We start from the raw sequence: 17,118 nt of genomic DNA, 5'->3' as shown, positions 1-17,118 counted from the left end.
TACATAGCGGGATTGTATTTCTCTTTGTGTTTGTTGGTTAGAGCTGAGTGACTATTTCCAGCCAATGAGTTTTGGGTGGCAACTTCCAAGCTGGAGTAAATTGCTAATGCAAGACTCTTTGGAGCTCTTTTTCTCTGCCACAATGTGTGACAGTGTTCAGCATGGTGGCTACTCTGTTAGCCTCCTTCCCAGACTAACAAGACTTGGAATAAAGTCCCAACGTGATAGGTGGTATACTGTATGAGTCTGTTCTCATGTTGCTGATAAAGACATACTTGAGAATGGGTAATTTATAAAGAAAAAGAGGTTTAATGGACTCACAGTTCCACATAGCTAGGGAGGCCTTACAATCCTGGCAGAAGATAAAGCAGTAGCAAAGGTGTTTTTCACATGGCAGCAGGCAAGTAAGAGCTTTTGCAGGGGAACTCCCATTTATACAACCTTCAGATCTCATGAGACTTACTTGCTATCACAAGAACAGTATGAGGGAAACCACCCCCATGATTCCATTATCTCCACCTGCCCCGCCTTTGACATGTGGGGATTATTACAATTCAAGGTGAGATTTGGGTGAGGACATAGCCAAATTATAGCAGGTGGCATGCATGAGAAGTGAACCTTTTTTCTTACAAGCTGCAAGTTTCTGAAATTCGATGTTAGTTCCCCACACCCAAGCTTTATTGAGGTATAATTGATACATACAAATTGCATATATTTAGGGTATACAACATGTTTTAATATGTGTCTACATAGGAAAATGGTTACCACAATCAAGTTAATTAACATACCCACCATCTCACAGTTACCTTGGGTGTGTGTGTGTGTACTTATATGTTGTGAACACTTGAGATCTACTCTCATAGCAGATTCCATATACACAATACATTATTATTAATTATAGTGCTTTATATTAGGTGTCCTATCTTATAACTGAATGTTTGTGCTCTTTGACTAATATCCTCCCTTTCTTTCCCAGCCCTCAGCCTATACACTCTGTTATTACCAGGTCAGCATTTTCTCAGATTTCACAAATAAGTGAAATCATGCAGTATTTGTCTTTCTGTGTCTGGCTTATTTCACTTAGCATAATGTCCTTCAAGCTCATCCATGTTGTTGCAAATGGAAAGATTTTATTCTCTATAAAAGCTTGATAAAATATGTAATAATATTCCATTCACACACACACATATACATATATGCAAACATACACACACACATCTCTCTTACATTTTCTTTATCCAATCATCTACCAATAGACATTTAGGTTGATCTTATGTCTTGGCTATTATGAATAATGCTGCAATGAACATGACAGTGCAGATATTTCTTCAAAATAGTGATTTTATTTCCTTTGAATATATATCTAGAACTGAGATTGCTGGATCATATAGTAGTTTTATTTTTAATTTCTTGAGGAACCTCCATACTGTTTTCCATAATGACTATATCAATTACATTTCCACCAACAATATACAGATTCCCTTTTCTCTACATTGTCCCTAACACTTTTTAATCTTCTGTCTTCTTGACAATAGCCATCCTAATAAGTGTGAGGTAAAATCCCATTGTGGTTCTGACTTGCTTTTCCCTGATGATTAGTGATGTTGAGCATCTTTTCATATACCTGTTTGCCATTTGTATGTCTTCTTTGGAAAAATATCTATTTATGTCCTTTTCCCATTTTTTAACAAGTTTATGATTATATTTTGATATTGAGTTGTATTAGTTATTTATATATATTTAACTTTAACCCCTTACCAGATACATGGTTTACAAACATTTTCTCCCATTTTGTAGGTTACCTTTTTATTTTGCTGGTTGTTTCCTTTGCTGTGCAGAAAATTTTCAGTTCAATGTAGTTCTTGTTTATTTTTACTTTTGTTACCTGTCTTTTGCTATCAAATTCCAATGACATTTTTCACAAAAAAAGAAAAATAATCTTAAACTCATTTGCATCTATCAAACTCCAGTAGCTAAAGCAATCTTGAATAAGAAGAACAAAGGTGGAGGTATCATACTTCCTGATTTCAAGTTATGTTACAAAGCTATATTGTTCAAAACAGTATGGGTCTGGTATAGAAACAGGCACAGAGACAATTTGGACAGAATAGTAAACGCAGAAATAAACTCAAAGGTATATAGTCAACTAATTTTTGACAAAGGTGCCAAAAATACACAATAGAGACAGGACAGACTCTTTAATAAATTATGTTGGGAGAATTCAATATTTTCATGCAAAAAATGAAATTGGACCCTTCTTTTATATCATACACAAAAATTACTTCAAAATAGATTACAGACTTAAATGTAAGATCTCAAACCATAAAACTTCTAAAAGAAAACATGGAAGAAAACCTCTTTGACATTGGTGTTAGTAGTTATTATAGTGCAGAGGTTGCTAAATGTTTTCTCAAAAGGGCTTTGAAGGCCATGTGGGGTTTTAATATCTTCCTCTTCCTTCTACACCTCCTCCACCTCCTTATCCTCTTTTGCTATGGCTCCTAAAACTGTATAAGCAATTCTTAGTTTAAAACTGCTCTAGATTATCTGAAGAGCCGTACTTTGCCCTCTCCTGCTGTAATATAACCTAGCATATTTTGATTAACATGACATTGAAAGTAAGGAAAAAAAATACAGGTGGTGTATTAGCCTGTTTTCACACTGCTACAAAGAACTACCTGAGACTGAGTAATAAAGAAAAGAAGTTTAATTGACTCACAGTTCCACATGACTGGGGGACCTCAGGAACTTACAATCATGGTAGAAGGCAAAGGGGAAGCAAGGCATGTCTTACATGGTGGCAGAAAGCGAGAGAAAGGGAAACTGCCACACACTTTTAAACTATCAGATCTGTTTTGTTTTTTTTGTTTTTTGTTTTCAAAAAGAACATAGAAAACAGTTTTACTTAAAGATTTTCTCTTTTATTTTAATTTTAAGTTCTGGGATACATGTGCAGAACATACAGGTTTGTTGCATAGGTATACATGTGCCATGGTGGTTTGCTGCACCTATCAACCCATCATCTAGGTTTTAAGCCCTGTGTGCATAAGGCATTTGTCCTAATGCTCTACCTCTCCTTTCCCCCAACCCCCAACAGGCCCCGGTGTGTGATGTTCCATTCCCTGTGTCCATGTGTTCTCATTATTCAACTCCCACTTATGAGTGAGAACATGCAGCATTTGGTTTTCTGTTCCTGTGTTTGCTGGGAATGATAACTTCTAGCTTCATCCATGTCCATGACATTAATCAGTTTTCTGCATATGACTAGTCAGTTTTCCTAGCACTATTTATTAAATATGGATCTTTTCTGGTTTGTCAAAGATCAGCTTAATCCATGACATTAAATCGTCCTTTTTATGGTTGCATAGTACTCTTTGGTGTATATGTGTCACATTTTCTTTATCAAGTCTATTATTGATGGGCATTTGGGTTGGTTCCAAGTGTTTGCTATTGTAAATAGTGCTGCAGTAAACATACATGTGCATGTATCTTTATGGTAGAATGAGTCATAACCCTTTGGGCATATAATCAGTAATGGGATTGCTGGGTCAAATGGTGTTTCTGGTTCTACATCCTTGAGGAATCACTGCACTGTATTCCACAATAGTTGAACTATTTTACTCTCCCATCAACAGTATAAAAGCATTCCTATTTCTGTACTTCCTCACCAGCATCTGTTGTCTCCTGACTTTTTAATGATTTCCATTCTAACTGGCATGAGATGATATCTCATTGTGGTTTTGATTTGCATTTCTCTAACGACCAGTGATGATGAGCTTTTTAATATATGTTTGTTGGCTGCATAAATGTCTTCTTTTGAAAAGTGTCTGTTTACATCCTTTGCCTACTTTTTTTTCCCCCATTTATTTATTTTATTGCATTTTAGATTTTGGGGTACATGTGAAGAACATGCAAAATTGTTGCATAGGTACATACGTGGCAGTGTGATTTGCTGCCTTCCTCCCCATCACCTATATCTGGCATTTCTCCCCTTGCTATCTCTCCCCAGCTCCCCACCCCCCACCGTCCCTCCCCTATTTCCCCCCAGCTGACCCCAGTGTGTAGTGCTCCCCTCCCTTTGTCCATGTGTTCTCATTGTTCAACACCCGCCTATGAGTGAGAACATGCGGTGTTTGATCTTCTGCTCTTCTGTCAGTTTGCTGAGAATGATGGTTTCCAGGTTCATCCATGTCCCTACAAAGGACCCAAACTCATCGTTTTTGATGGCCGCATAATATTCCATGGTGTATATGTGCCACATTTTCCCTATCCAGTCTATCGTCGATGGGCATTTGGGTTGGTTCCAGGTCTTTGCTATTGTAAACAGTGCTGCAATGAACATTCGTGTGCACATGTCCTTAGAGTAGAACGATTTGTAATCCTTTGGATATATACCCAGTAATGGGATTGCTGGGTCAAATGGAATTTCTATTTCTAGGTCCTTGAGGAATCGCCACACCATCTTCCACAATGGTTGAACTAATTTACACTCCCACCAACAGTGCAAAAGTGTTCCTATTTCTCCACATCCTCTCCAGCATCTGTTGTCTCCAGATTTTTTAATGATTGCCATTCTAACTGGCGTGAGATGGTATCTCAATGTTGTTTTGATTTGCATTTCTCTGATGACCAATGATGATGAGCATTTTTTCATATGTTTGTTGGCCTCATGTATGTCTTCTTTTGTAAAGTGTCTGTTCATATCCTTTGCCCACTTTTGAATGGGCTTGTTAGTTTTTTTCTTGTAAATTTGTTTTAGTTCTTTGTAAATTCTGGATATCAGCCCTTTGTCAGATGGGTAAACTGCAAAAATTTTTTCCCATTCTGTTGGTTGCCGATTCACTCTAATGACTGTTTCTTTTGCTGTGCAGAATCTGTGGAGTTTGATTAGGTCCCATTTGTCTATTTTGGCTTTTGTTGTCAATGCTTTTGGTGTTTTGATCATGAAGTCCTTGCCTACACCTATGTCCTGAATGGTTTTGCCTAGATTTTCTTCTAGGGTTTTTATGGTGTTAGGTCTTATGTTTACGTCTTTAATCCATCTGGAGTTAATTTTAGTGTAAGGTGTCAGGAAGGGGTCCAGTTTCTGCTTTCTGCACATGATTTGATGCAGTTGTTTGTTTTTTTCTTGTAAATTTGTTTAAGTTCCTTGTAGATTCTGGATGTTAGAACTTTGTCAGATTGGTAGCTTTTAAAAATATTCCACATTTTCTATGTTGCCTGTTCACTCTGATGATAGTTTATTTTGTTGTGCAGAAACTCTTTAGTTTGATTCGATCCCATTTATCAGTTTTCACTTTTGTTGCCTTTGCTTTTGGTGTTTTAGTTATGAAGTTTTTGTTCATGCCTATGTCCTGAATGGTATTGCCTAGGTTTTCTTCTAGGGATTTTATGGTTTGTGGTTTTACATTTAAGTCTGTAATCTATCTTGAGTTAATTTTTGTATAATGTGTAAGGAAGGGGTCTAGTTTCAGTTTTCTGCATATGACTAGTCACTTTTCCTAGCACTATTTATTAAATATGGATCTTTTCTGGTTTGTCAAAGATCAGATTTGTAGATGTATGGTCTTATTTTTGACTTCTCTGTTCTGTTCCATTGGTCTATACATCTATTTTAGTACTAGTACCATGCTGTTTTACCCACTGTAGCCTTGTACTACAGTTGGAAGTCAGGTAGCATGATGCCTCCAGCTTTGTTCTTTTTGCTTAGGATTGTCTTAGCTATATGGGCTCTTTTTGGTTCCATATAAAATTTTAAGTAGTTTTTAGCTAATTCTGTGAAGGAAGCTACTGGTAGCTTGTTGGGAATAGCATTGAATCTTTAAATTACTTTGGGCAGTATGGCCATTTTCACAATATTGATTTTTCCTATCCATGAGTATGGAATGTTTTTCTATCTGTTTGTGTCCTCTTTTATTGCTTTGAGCAGTGCATTGTAGTTCTCCTTGAGGAGGTCATTCATATCCCTTGTAAGTTGTATTACTGGGTATTTTATTCCCTTTGTAGTAATTGTGAATGGGAGTTCACTCAAGATTTGGCTCTCTGATTGTCTATTGTTGATGTATATGAATGCTTGTGATTTTTGCATACTGATTTTGTATCCTGAGACTTTGTTGAAGTTACTTATCAGCTTAAGGAGTTTGGGGACTGAGATGATAAGCCATCATATCTCTTAAGGACTCACTCATTATCATGAGAACAACATGAAGGAAACTGCCCCCATAGTTCAATCACTTCCCACTTGGTCCATTTCTCAACATGTGGGGATTACAATTTGAAATGAAATTTGGGTGGGAACACAGAGCCACCTATATCATTCCACCCCAGATCCCTCACAAATATCATGTTCTTTTCATGTTTCAAAACACAATCATGCCTTCCCAGCAATTCTGCAAAGTTTTATCTCATTCCAGCATTAACCCAAAAGTCCAAGTCCAAAGTTTCATCTGAGAAAAGGCAAGTTCCTTCCACCTATGTGCCTGTAAAATCAAAAGCAAGTTAGTTACTTCATAGATACAATGGACATACAGGCATTGGGTAAATGCTTTCATTTCAAAAAGGAGAAATTGGCTAAAACAAAGGGGCTATGGGTCCTATGCAAGTCCAAAACCCAACAGGGCAGTCATTAAATCTTAAAGCTCCAAAATAAACTTCCTTTACTCCATGTCTTGTATTCATGGCACACTGATGCAAGCTCTGCCCCTGTAGCTCTGAGGGCACAGCCCCCATATATGCTTTCACGAGCTGGCATTGAGTGCCTGCAACTTTTTGAGATGCACAGTGCAAGCTGTTGGTGGATCTACCATTCTGGGGTCTGGAGGATGGTGGCCATCTTCTCATAGCTCCACTAGGAAGTGTCCCAGTGGGGCCTCTTTGTGGGGGCACCAACCCCACATTTCCCCTCTGCATTGCCCAAAGTAGAAGTTCTCCATGAGGGCTCCACCCCTGCAGCATACTTATGCTTGGACATCCAGGCATTTCCATACATCCTCTGAAATCTAGGTGGATGCTCCCAAAGTTCAACTATTGCCTTCTGTGCACCCACAGACCCTACAATACATCAAAGCTGCCAAGGCTTGGGGCTTCCATATTCTGAAGCAACAGCCTGAGCTGTATGTTGGCCCCACGGCTGGAGCTGGAGTGGCTGGGACACAGGTCACCATGTCTGAAGGCTGTACAGAACAGCAGGACCTCAGCCTATGAAACAATTTTTCCTCCCAGACCTCTGGACCTATGACTGGAGGGCTGCAATGAAGAACTCTGAAATGCCCTGGAGACATTTTCCCTATTTTCTTGGCTATTAACATTCAGCTCCTCATTACTTATGCAAATTTCTGCAGCTGGCTTGAGAAAATGAGTTTTTCTTTTTTACTGTATGGTCAGGCTGCAAAATTTTCAAACTTGTATGTTCTACTTCTCTTTAAAACATAAGTTCCAATTTCAGATCATCTCTTTGTGAATGCATATTACTATATGCTTTCAGAAAAAGTTAAGTCACCTATTGAATGTTTTGCTGCTTGGAAATTTCTTCTGCCAGATACCCTAAGTCATCTCTCTCAGTTTCAAAATTCCACAGATCTTTAGAGCAGGGCCAAAATGCTGTCAATATTTTTTTAAAGCACAGCAAGAATGATCTTTGCTCAGTTCCCAGTAAGTTCCTCATGTCCATCTGAGACCACCTCAGCCTGGTCTTCATCGTTCATATCATGATCAGAATTTTGCTCAAAACCATTTTACAAGTCTCTAAGAAGTTACAAACTTTTTCACATCTTCCTGTTTTCTTCTGAGTCTTCCAAATTGTTCCAACTTCTGCCCGTTATCCATTTCCAAAGTTGCTTCCACATTTTCAGGTCTATAGCAATGCCCCACTTCTCTTGGCACCAATTTTCTGTATTCATCCATTTTCACACTCCTATAAAGAACTACCTGAGACTAGGCAATTTGTAAAGAAAAGAAGCTTAATTGACTCATAGTTCCACATAGCTGGGGAGGCCTCAGGAATCTTACAATCATGGTGAAAGGTGAAGGAGAAATAAGGCACATCTTATCATGGTGGAGCAGGAGAGAGAGAAAGCCATCGATGAACTGCCAAACACCTTTAAACGATCAGATCACAATATCTGATGGTTCTCACTATCACGAGAACAACATGGGGGAAACCACCTCAATGATCCAATCACCTCCCACCAGATTCCTTCCTCACCATTTGAGGATCACTATTTGAGATGAGATTTCGGTGGGTACACAGAGCCAAAGGGTGTTATGTGGCTTTTTGTTTTTAACCACCTTTTTTTGGCGAGTCTGTTCAGTTTCCGTTTACCTCTGGACCCGGTTTTCTTTGCCTTTTGGCCCTGCACATGGCCTAATATAGCCACCACCACATGTGATATGGCTTCCCTTATCTCAACTTTTTAGCTTAAGTACCTCTGGTCTGTCACTTCAAATTCTCTAGAGACAATATGATTCGTTACTTAACAACTAATGCATTGGGCCAGATATTCATATTTGACCCAATCAGTAATAGTTGAGCAGGTAGTAGGTACAAAGCATTTCCCCACCCAGGGGCTGAGAATGGGACAAGCTCTTCAGATGGGACCAGAAATTGGAAAAACTTAAAGACTTTTCAAATATAGGATCCTAACACTTTGTGCATACCCTCTCCAATCCCTTTGTTTTGTACATAATGTACCTGTCTCTCCTCTTCATCTGGCAGCAATCAATCCATATTCCAAGACTCAGCCTAAATATCACCTCCTCTGCAAGGCCTTTTATTAACTATGAACATCATCTCATGTCTACTGTTCAACTAACTATACACAAAGTTAGTTGCTGCTCCTCTGTAATTACATAGTACCTTATATAAACATATTACATTTATATAATGTAATAATCAGATGCCTATTTTTCTTAAAAGGGGCTCAACTTGAAGGAAGAGACTGTGTTGTATTCACTATATGACAGCTTTTCTTGCTGCTTGGATGCTACCTCCTCAGTCCCTTAGGGATAGTCTCGTCATCATTTCTATTATTCTATATTCAGATTTGTCTTTGGCATCTATATATGAGGTCCTTAGTAATTCAATGAATTTACATATTTCTTTAGCAGAACAGAATCTTATTTTTATTAGAAATCAGTTTTTAGAAGTGCAGAAATTGCAAAATCTTTAAAGAGCCATGTGTAAAACTTAGCCCCCAAAATAAAATTCTAGCCTGAAGGGTAATGAAAGTTAGGTGACTGTTGCTCATAGCCTAAATTCACTTGCTGGCTTTTTTTCCTCCAGTGCAGACATTTTAGCAAGTTGGGCTATAGCTTCAGTTACCAAATTTCCACCAGCTCGTTTAACTTTAATAAAATATTAAGCTACTGAATACGTCATGCCTTTTGGGTTCCAGCATTTAATATGTGTACTGATGTGTGCTGTTTATGGGATATAGAAAAAACGTAAATAGAGCAATATGTGCAAAATATTTATTTTGAATTATGTGGCAACATTTGGATCCCATAATGTCATTTTTTAAAAAAACATTTAAAAACTTTTTTAGCACATAATGACATTTTAAAAATAGCACTTTTGCTTTTAAAAGGTTATTGAAAATTTGAAAATGCCAACTTTTGTGACTGGGAACTCCCTTTTAATTGTTTCAATCAACATTGACTAATAATATTAGTCAATGTTGGTTGATGGCTAGCTCATTCTATACATGGATTAGCATACCCTTTCTCTGAGCTCTCAAGTGAGCACTAAATGTTCTATTTGAGTGCTCCACTGTTATTTCTTGGGAGAAAGGAAACTTTTAGGGTGGTTAGCAGTGGTATAGAGGCTGAAAGGTAGGGAGTGATAAAGAAGCAATAAATGTGGAATAGCCAGGAGGCAGCAGGGTGTGGGAGAAATGGGGTACACACTGCTGGAGGAGTAACTGGAGAAGGGAAGGGCCAGTGTTAGAGGCAAAGGAAATAAGAGGTCCAAAGAGAAAGAACGGAGGTTAAAGGAAAAATGAGCCATATTTCCATAGGAATTGACCACTGCCTACACACTGGACCCAACAGAGTGGCTGTTGGACATTGGGATAAATCTGAGGTGTTACCTGTTGTTCTCATAACAAAGGAACATATAAATTCTGTGTTGAGCTAGTCATCCAATTTCCCCATGAGGTCCTTGTGAGAGATACATTCCTAGGAACAATCACTGGTGACTAGGTAACTAGATGTCATTGTGGTTGAACCTAAACATTAAACCTAAACATCAACCTATTCTCAAACGATAGCTTGACCCAGTTGAAGCTTCCTTTCTCCAAAGCCAGTACGGCCAAATCAGCCTCAGATAAAGCAGGTTGAGAGGATGGCTCTGACTGTCCCCCAACTTCCCACAGTGCTCAAACGTAAGGCCCTGGTTCCGTCACCATGAAACAAGAGATGTCTAATATCTACCAACAATGGGGCAGTGAGCTAGAACGAGCTGGCCTGGGTTCTCTTCCCAAGCTACCTTACAGGAAGGAAAGATAGCATCTTTGGAGAGACAGAATAATGTCAGACCCTGCTGGAACAGCCTTAGGCTCTTGCCATTCCCTAGAGGAGCAAGGAAGAAAGAAAAAAGAACCCATGCCCACATGTGACATGACCTTGACCCTCTCTGAAAATCCTGCCCATCAACATCCTTAAATTTCAGCAACTCTTCTCTTCATGGGAGTCTAAGTTACTTGCTACTGATCCTAAAAAGGTAAGAATCAGGTTAGAGGTGAGAAAGGAAGGAAACAGTCTTGACTCCCCCTAGTAACTAATAGTGTCTCATTTTAAATGTTATATAAATATCCTATGGCCAAAATGACGTCTACCAAATGCAATATCCAGGTAATCTCAGATTTTTGTAATGTTTCACTGAACAATACTTAATAATTTATACACCCTTGATCTTTGGATCCTAAATATTACCAATATTTCAGACTTTGTCAGAACTTCTGTTTCTGATATGACCATTCTTCTTATCTCTGACCCCTTTACCTTCATAATTTTCTTTCTAAATGCTACTTGCCTGCCTGATCACCTGAAGGCCCCCCTGACCCACTTGGAGGGACCTCACATCTCTAACTCAAGATTCTTATTCTCAACTATTAGAGAATTGGCATTTGAGTGGCCTACATTTTCTAGTGGAAAAGCTTCTAAATGTTTTTTTAAACAACAAAAGAACTATTTACCAGGACCAGTTTAGCGACATTTATTTCCAAAGTCATTTTCTTTTCACAGGCTGTAAATACATTTGCAAAATCATGTAGCTTCATGGTAATAACACAACCTGGAAATTACAAGGTAATTAAACTCAAAGCGTCTAAGTATAGTACTCCAAGGATATTTACTTCTGGTGCCAGGAGTCAAGATTTTTTGCTGCTAAACACTAATGCAAATGAACTAACACTGAGAGTTTCAAGCTGCCATACCCCAGGAATTATGAGAGTCTGACTTTGTAGTTGCTGGGTAAAATTGATGACCATGATGACCACATGGAATGGAGGCAGTGGTGTTGTAAGAATGTTTGGAGATGACTTGTTACAGAAGTTTAATGTGATTTTAAAGCAAGTTCTATGTTCCTGGTATTGAAGGTTCATACAGGCATCTAAGTGACCTAGATAAGTAACTATTGCCCTAAAGGTGAGGGTTGAATCAAACCTGGATGTATTCAAAACTTTGAAAATGAAGGTGATAGTCCGATGTGTAGCTTGAGTTTTAGTTGGTACTATAGGAAAGGCCAGGAAGAGATTTTTTTCCAAGATAAAATAAAAATTATTCATATCGTAGTTTGGACTGTCCAATCCCAGCAGGCAAGACCCTGAAGCCAAGCGTTCCTCCTAAACCCAGAGACCAGCTGCCTGCTCCAGATCAGCTGGTCAAGAGAACTGTAGTGACCCTTTTGATGTTGGCACTATTCTCTTGGATTGTCCTTATTTTTCTCATCAGAAGGCTGAAGTGGCTTCTCATTCTGCTAAAAAGGAAAAAGGATAATACTTAGGTCACCTTTTCATTGTCTGCTCTGGTCTCTTATAAAGACAATAAAGAGACATACTCCTTTCCAGCCTACTAAAGAGTTGGCGTTTTCCATGATGTACTGTGACTTCATAGTTGAAGTGGCTGCAAATGTACTAGGAATAAAGTCAACATTGGTGTCTCTTTGGGGCCTCAGGATGACTATACCTTCAACCTAAGGTTTCTCCTCTTTTCCAAGTGGTCTTCTCACAGTACTTCTTTCTTCTAAGCTTTGGCTGTCTTTTTGCATCTTTCCTCTTCGGGCCGTGGGATAGCAATTGCTCCACTCTTATTCACCTTGGAGAACTACACTATTCCTTGAGGTTTCCCTAAGTCTGCCCTCACCTTGTAAATATCTCCTTCATTTAACCCTTCTTGCATTATTTTAATTTGAATGAATCATCTGTTTCCTGTAGTGATGCTGACTGATGGTCTTACTGATTTGGTGGGATGGGGTGGGGGGTGGTTGGGAGGATTTTTAAGCTAAAGATATTCATTATTGATAGCTATTCTAATTATTAAGATCATGTCATCTGAGGAATACTAATTCTTCATGGGTTTAAAAATTTTGTTTTCTGTAATTTGTAAGCTAAAATGTGGTCTGTTTTAATAAAAGATCCATGAATGTTTAAAAACAAGTCATTTTCTTTATGTGAGATGCAGGGGTCCACATACATTCATTTTATAAAACTGTTACAAAAAAATTAAAATTGCCAACATTCCAAGGAGATATCTTTGAAAATATCTAAAATTGAAGCACTACCATAACATAAAAATTATCCTATAAAGTGTAGTAACGTGTGATTGAAAAATGTAGTCAGCACCCTAAGTTCCTAAAGAGAAAATGATGATAAGCTCTGTTGACTGGAAAATTAAGCCAGTGAACAGATGAATGCTGGACGATCTGTAAAGTTTGCTTACAGGCTCAGTGACTCACTAGTTTACCTGGGTCAGACCCTCAGAACTCCAGAATTCAGGAAAATTACAGGTAGCTACATGCCATATAGATGTTTGGTACGCTCATGAGTAATCAGACATGCAAGTGTCCAGTCCATGAATATCAAGTGACCTATGCCTTGTGAATCTAGTTGCATGTGCCACTGGCCTAGGCACACAGAGCTGTGATGTGGGCACAGTCTCAGCTGCCCAAGCAAGGACTGGTGTGAATGCACATGCATGGGGGATAGATGAGAGTACCTGGCATGTGGACTGTAAGTTACATGCATGCTATGGCTGCAGGAGGCCTATGAGGACAGAACAGATGTGTTTATATAAACCACAGAAAGCAGAGAAAGGTGAACAACTCCCAGTTGTCTATATTTCTAGTTCTTTAGGCCTTCACTTTTGTAGGCTATTTCTATAAGGCTAGTGTCTAATTAAAGAACCAAAGTAGATTAAACTTTTAATTATGTTAAAAGCTTTTACATATTTTTAATAATTTTGTATACTTCATTTACTAGTGACTAAAAGAGATGTAATCAAACTACCATTCAAATGAACAATCCCATTATTAGATATAACCAAAGGAATATAAATTAGCTTATCATAAAGACACAGCACATGTATGTTCATTGCAGCACTATTCACAATAGCGAAGACATGGAATCAACCTAAATATCCATCAATGGTAGACTGGATAAAGAAAATGTGATACAAATACACTGTGGATTACTATGCAGCCATATAAAGAAACAAGATTATGTCCTTTGCAGAGACATGGATGGAACTGGAAGCCATTATCCTTAGCAAACAAACACAGGAACAGAAAACCAAATACTGTGTATTCTCACTTATAAGTGGAAGCTAAATGAGAATACATGACACTAAAGGAAAACAACACATTCTGGAGCCTATCAGAGGATGGAGGGTGGGAGAAGGGAGAGGATCAGGAAAAATAACTAATGGGTACTAGGCTTAATACCCGTGTGACAAAACAATGTGTACAACAAACCTTATGACTCAAGTTTATCTACATAACAAACCTGCACATGTACCCATGAACTTAAAAGGCAAATATATTTCATTCTGACTGTGTTTGTCAATTACTGCCTGGAGCCTCTTTTCTTCGTCGACATAACTTAAGTGTCATGTATCCCATTTCCTGATCTTGGTTTTCCAAAGTGACTATTATCTTTTCCAAAGTGACAATTAACTTACCCTAAAATGTTATTGATTTAAAAGGAATTAATAGGTTGTCTGAATCCACAGGCTATATCTAGAAACACCTATTCACAAACAGATTCAGTTCTAAAAGATTCTGTTTGTAAGTGTAAGAGACCACTAATGCCTTTTGTGGCCATATTTAATGTGATTTTGGTCTGGTGTGTATCTTTGTTCATATTTATGGCCGTTAGCATCAATGAGGGTGCCAATGTTGAGAGTGTGGAATTAGGGGACCTTCTCAAACTGTATGTCTCCTCCACTATGAGGAATAGATGAAAGGTATGTTGAGTCCTGGCACAATGTGCATTCAGATGTCCTTTTAAGAAAGGTGTCCTTGCTCAGCAACAAGATGTATTATTAGCTGATAGCCCCCACCCACTATCTCCTTCCAGTCAACTCTAGCTTTTGAGCCAAAGTCATGCTTTTTCTGGGGGTAGCACTGACCAAAAATTGAGCAGCACAGTGGTACAAGGGCTTTCTGCCCAATGCAGGGCACCTCTAAAGGGCAATCTGTGCTCTGCAGTGCCCAACTGAACACCAGATCTCTGTACTGTCTGAAGGCTTTCCCTATCCAATTCTGCATTCTCCCTTTTCCTTTTGCAAATGTTACTTTACAATATTTTCTGCACTGCTGACTCAATCTTAGCATCCACTTCCCTGAGGACTCAACAGATACCAGAGCTAACCAAAAATGTCCAGTCCAATCTAATTCTCTTACTTCTTCTCCATGCTATGTCTGTAATCCTTCTGTAAGATTGAAGATTTTGTTTCAATATTGGAATCAGTTTGTATTTCAACCTGTCAAGTGATGCACCCAATAGATTTGTCAATAGGATCAAGAAACCATGGGTTCAGAACACTCCTGAGAACTTTACTCAGTCTTATGCCATTCTAACTTGAGTAAACTCAGTAGCAATGAGGCACAAGTGTTATATTACAGATACCATTGATCTCTTATAAGGTACTGGAAGGACATGATTCATTGATTCCATTCAGAAGTGCCACTCCACATCCCTAGGAGGAGAATCTTTGCAGGGAGAAGCAAATTTTTAATCAGTTTTGACTGCAAATGGGAAGTTTTTTTGTTTTTTGTTTGTTTGTTTGTTTTGAGATCTTGGACTCCATCTATACCTTTACTATTCTTAAAATTGTTATGAATAAGAGAGGAAGATTAGGAAACTGTGTTTGGGTAGAAAAAGAGTGACAGAGTGAAGTGAGGTTAATTCCAAGAGAAGAGACACCTGGATGGCTAAGAAGAAATGAGGATAACAGCAAAATCTGCCTTTAGATTACCTGCATCATTCACAGGAATGATATCATGTGACCCAAATGCATATAAAGCTGTTTTCCCTATCCACTTCATAGGGTCACATAGACTTTTAGAATTCTAGCTTCACTCCAGTAGCAATATCCCAACATAGTTGTAGATATACCACAAATACACAGGGTGGGTAAATATTATGAGATGGAGCTGAGTGATGGTATCAGACTAGGGCTGATGGCTTGGTGGGCCACATCCAGTATGGTTTATGTGTCCTCATAAGGTTTCTAAAAAGTGGATCAAATATGCCATTCATCACAACCTTTTCCTTTGGTAATGCTCAATGAAGCTATTTTAGTCTCTGTGTTGAGCTAGAAACAGCTAGACTGTGATTCCCCCGATTAGGAGAAAGAGGGGTGTGTGTGTGTGTGTGTGTGTGTGTGTGTGTGTGTGTGTTGGGGGTGGGTAGTGATGGAGTTAATAGTAGAAAGTGAGGAATTCAATAAGCAAGGATTTCTTTACCACCTTGGGGGTCTCTATTAAGGTGATCGTGGACTTAACTGTTATTTGGAACCAGTCTCCTTCCCCCACTCTCTGTATGTCCTGGAGGTGATTCCAGATGCCCAGGTAGAGAAGTGCCTGGGAAGGGTCAGTGGGTCATCCTGCTGTTATTAATCACTTGCAGAGACTAGTTCCCTAGAGCTCTCTCAGCCCTGACCCAGCGTGATCTATAGTCTCTCACAGCAACAAGGAATGTGAGGCTTTTGTTCCTCCTTGCACGTCTTTCTTCTCCAAATGTCAGCCTCAGAGAACCATACTGGAGGGGGAAAAAATATATATGTCTCTTACAGTTCCTTCAGAACAAAAGCAACCTTTATATGTGCATTTTTAAAAGCAGATTGCAATGCCTATTTTTTAATGTGGGTAACCCCACTTCATATGGTAGGTAGTATATTAAATAGATATTATGTATGAGTAACGTTAGGGTATACTTTTATATTTGTCTCTAATACCTCAAAGGATTGTTTGACAGGCCCTTAAGTGGCAGGTCATTGCTACTTATCTGGCATAACTTACATATTATGAGCACTTGCCAAAATGTATTTCCTAGAACCCAAGTCCTTTGAGATGCTCATGAAGAAACAAGTTTGGTTCAGTTTGTTCTTGGATTTGCTGAACACCATCTCTCATTTGTTAAAGGAACTGAGAAGTCCTGTAGTCAAGTTGCCTAGTTAACTTGGTTGAATCTAGTGTCTCCTAACCTTGTTTCATGCTGGAATACTTTGTGTGTGTGTGTTACATTTATTAATATTCCTAATACTTACTATAGCTCTGTGCTGAGGACATACAGTATAGTGACAGGAGCCTGCACACTTAACACTTGGGTTTGAATCTCAGCTATGGCATTTCCTGGCTGTGTGATGTGTGTGACGTTGGACAAGTTTATTATCCTTTCTCTGCCTCAGGCTTCTCATCTGAAAAAGGAGAATAATAATAAGTCTGCATTAGGGTTACTGTGAGTTTCAAATGAATCCATATAGTTAAAGTGCTTAATAGAATTCTTCTCACATAGTAAGTATTCCGTAAGGTTTCCTGTTATTCTTGTGGCTTTCTGTGTTCATAATCAAAAAAACTTGGGCCTAATAATAACAATAAATAAGAAGTGAATTTTACAATTG

Source organism: Sapajus apella, unplaced genomic scaffold (assembly GCF_009761245.1).
Source record: "Sapajus apella isolate SASKATOON/1434 unplaced genomic scaffold, GSC_monkey_1.0 scaffold23, whole genome shotgun sequence".
Classification (NCBI taxonomy): domain Eukaryota; kingdom Metazoa; phylum Chordata; class Mammalia; order Primates; family Cebidae; genus Sapajus; species Sapajus apella.
The sequence above is the reverse complement of the archived record's forward strand: the minus strand, read 5'-3'. Positions refer to the sequence as shown.